The sequence below is a fragment of the Salvelinus sp. IW2-2015 genome, unplaced genomic scaffold (genome assembly GCF_002910315.2).
Source record: "Salvelinus sp. IW2-2015 unplaced genomic scaffold, ASM291031v2 Un_scaffold8571, whole genome shotgun sequence".
Classification (NCBI taxonomy): domain Eukaryota; kingdom Metazoa; phylum Chordata; class Actinopteri; order Salmoniformes; family Salmonidae; genus Salvelinus; species Salvelinus sp. IW2-2015.
The window spans coordinates 813-4,792 of NW_019949830.1; the positions used below are offsets into that span (position 1 = coordinate 813).

Here is a 3,980-nt window from a genome sequence, read left to right on the forward strand (position 1 = left end):
TAATTATAATAATAATATCAGTAGGAATTTAAACAACTCAATAACATGGTGTAATTCAAAAGCTCAATGTTCAGTGGTATAGTGGTTACAACCACAACTTGGGAGTAGGGATATATCACCGTGAGCCTGGTAAAAATGCTGGGTTAAGGGCGAGTTGTTCATGCATACATGCTACATAAGGTATGGTACGTTTGGGTGACCGTTGAAGCTGCGCTCACAGCCCACACTCACGTCAGACCCATTTTAGACAGCGCCGTGTTGGCTTGCTGTCGGATCTTCTCTCGGTACATCTGTGCCGCGCGGCTGTTGTACTTGCGGTCGTGTCATTGGTGGAGCAGCCATGCTGGCGAAGAAGGCCGTCTTCACCAGGAGACACAGACAAGAGGGGGAGAGAGTCAGATCCACAGCAGGTCCTGTTTAAAGTTGTGTGTTGTTCCAACGTCATATATATATATATATATATAGTGGAATGTTATGGTGTTGACGTACCGCGTTGGCGTTTCCTCCGACCTGCATACATCTCAGCTGAAACCAGTTCCAGTTAGAGTCGAGCTCAGTGGATCTGAGATGAACAACAAAACAACATGGGATTGTATCAAATGTTCTCCTTGACAGTGTGTGACAGTAAAACTTGTGATTGTCGCGTCATGACGTGTGTGTGTGTGTGGTGTGTGTGTGTGTGTGAGACAGACAGGCTACCTGATAAAGCTGAGGTGCACTCCTAGAGAGCGATGAATGCCAGAGCAGTCGATGCACAGAAAACAGTCCATATGGTATGGTATACTGGCCCAGCTGGGGTTCTTGGCAGCACAGTCAAAGCACGCCTTGCACAGAAACACACACACACAATACACTGCCTAGTTAGCTAGCTACATACCTACAGCAGACATGTCTGGATGTGGTCTTAAACAGGGAAGAGAACAAGCTGCGTAGTTACAGACATGGGACACACTCGTACRTTAACCATAAAGCCCTGTTCATTGTCAATGACTAAACTCAAGGGTTATTTMCACAAGATCTCAGGTTCTACATATGATCGCAGCCTCAAGGATTAGATGTCCAATAGCTTTCCTGCTTTTTAAACTTGGCTATCAGTGAACGCATAGCTAACATAAAAATGGCCGTGTTCATCTCAATAAGTAGTTATTTCTACCGCTGGGGAAGACCGACTGATAGTGCTCCATCATATTTAAATCAGCTGTTTTAATTAAGGAAGATTACACAGAAAATGAAGATATTTTAGACTATTGAGATGCAACCAATCAGAGGAAGAGGCGACGCGAGAGGGGAAACTGCTAAAAAAATCTGTCTCCTCCATCWGGTGGCAATTTTCAACATAAAACTTGCCCACCAAGCGAGGCGTTGAGAATGTCGAAGGTCAATGAGAGAGTTGAATTTGGTCAACAAAAAAATTGAATGGCTTATTTGCTACATGAGCCTTAATTGATCTAATAGACGTTTTGTAATGCTTAAGTTGCTATGAGTGTACTGATATAAGTAGGACATGTGACATCTGGCAACTTTGAGTAAAAAAACACTTTATATCGGAGTTGTGCCTGGTTTAGTGCTATCCGGTACCCTTGAGACATCCCTAGCCTAAACCCTAACTTAACCTTTTTTAATGTCAACTTCAATGAAATAACGTCAGAGTTGGGACGTCCCAATGATCCCGGATAGCAAGGACCATCGTGCCTGTTGTTCACACACGTATCTGCCCTCTCTCATTGGCTAGAATGGTCCCACCTGATCGCACCTCCTCACGACTGTATTTCCATTGATAGAGCGACCACTCGACCATCTGGTCAACATAATGCAGCGTTTCCCAAACTAGGGGTTGCTTGATTTGAAAAATGAGGTCACGAGAGAAACATCAACAAAATCGCACTTCACTCATAGAACCAGGGTAATGTCTGTAACCTCTGGTAGCCGCTATATGTGAGTTGTAATAATCAATAATGGCATGTTGAATGCCTGCTTCCTGGGCTTAAAGGAGATTCTCCATATCAACGTCTCCTGTAAGGTCCAATTCTGGTCCAGTCGACCCCTAGCCCAAGAATGTACTCTTAAGGAGTGTAGGCAAGCCTACCGTTAGTCCTTAAGGTCCAATAAGTGACCTTATATACRGAACAAAAATACGATTTTACTGAGTTACCGTTCATATAAGTAAATCAGTCAATTTAAATAAATTCATTAGGCCCTAATCAATGTATTTCACGACTGGGCAGGGGTGCCGCCATGGGAGGGCATAGGCCAACCAATTTGGCAGCCAGGCCCAACCAATCAGAATTAGTTGTTCCAACCCAAAAGGGCTTTATTACATACAGAAATACTCCTCAGCACCACCACCCCTCCCCCCACAGGTGAAGAAGCCAGATGTGGGAGTCCTGGGCTGGCATGGTTACAGGTGGTCTGCAGTTGAGGCCGGTTGGACATACTGACAAATCTATAAAATGACGTTGGAGGCGGATTATGGTAGAGAAATGAACATTCAATTCTCTGGCAACAGCTCTGTGTTTCATTCCTGCAGTCAGCATGGCAATTACACACTCCCTCAAAACATGAGACATATGTGGCATTGTGTTGTGTGCCAAAACTGCTCATTTTAAAGTGCCTTTTATTGTCCTAAGCACAAGATGCACCTGTGCAAATAGTCATGCTGTTGAATCAGCTTCTTGATATGCCACACCTGTCAGGTTGATAGGTTATCTTGGCGAAGGAGAAATGCTCACCAATAAGGATGTAAACAAATTTGTGCCMMAAAAAAATTAGAAAACCTTTTTGTGTACATGGAAAATGTCTGATGTCATGAATCATGGGACCAACACTTTACATGTTGCGTTCATATTTTTGTTCATTGTAGGTTATTTTCAGAGGTAAACTGGCTTTGGCAGCCAGAACAGCAAAATACTCCATCTAAACGGGAATTGATTCTCAATTGCGATACGGTTCTAGGAACATAATGCCCTTAAGTTCATATCACATCTGCAAAATATACACATACACCGTTTTAACCGGCTTCACAGTTGCTGCCGAGAGTATTTTTTCGGTTCCAACACGTTTCTGGCGGCCTTCTTCCATTACACACTAATTGTGTTAGATTGCTAAATAGCACAGGTGGTCGCCTSRGTCTTCCGYCAACACGCGCTGTAACATGGAGATATGGCCGTGTGGGGAGACGAATAGAAAAAGGTGTGTAGTACTTTACCTTTTTTGAAAATTATTTCTCGTTGATATGAAAGATAGGTTCCTTATTTCCAAAACCGTAGCGCAAGTGATGCGTGTTCAAGTTCATACAGAGCGTCCGGGCTCTTAAAGTTCCACTGGGAAGAAGACAACATCAGTCGCAAAAGGTCGTTCTCGGCTATGGATGAGGCAACGTTAGTCGACCCCGGGAATTTAGCTTGGCACGTTAAGCTAGGCAACTTTGCATTTTGGTAATAGCTAATTAGCTGGACATCTGGATTGAAAGGAAAATAACCTAATGACTGGCTAGCTAGCTAACGTTCGCTAGGAGTCCAATTACGTTGGCTTTGGTGCTAACGTTAGACAATCTTTCAGACATTGGCCCCGGCCCTACTCATTCTGGCTCAAATAAACAAGTAACCAGACTGGTTAACTAGGTTAGAAAAGCACGGCGCGTTAACGATACATAGTATACATTGCCGATTTAGAAGAGCAAAGTTAGCCGCTCTGCTAGCCTAGTGAGCTAACGTCAGCTTCTTGCTGGCCGTCGTAAGGCCCAGGCARAGACCAGCTTGCTACTGTAGACGGATGGACGTCATAATTTTTCTGGTCTACGTTCCACCTCCAATAACCGATCAATAAATTAGTGAATAGACAGTAAGCACTTATTCGTGTTACCTTGTTAGTTGGAATAGACCGTAGTCTTTTAAAAATGGTCAGAATTTCTGTCTTGTTCGGCTCCGCAGCCATCTTGCTACCTTTCTAGAGGTACGGGTGCCAGTGGGGATAAAAAATGC

The 3,980-nt window shown here is 43.8% G+C and overlaps 1 long non-coding RNA gene across 1 annotated transcript; it reads right to left on the minus strand.

Annotated features, from left to right (window-relative positions):
• Positions 1–220: 220 nt before the first annotated feature.
• Positions 221–3,980, minus strand: LOC112079585 (uncharacterized). Its single transcript, XR_011479294.1, has 3 exons — positions 3,862–3,980; positions 700–824; positions 221–562 (listed from the first exon to the last, which is right to left on the minus strand). It is a non-coding gene; the product is annotated as an uncharacterized lncRNA (long non-coding RNA).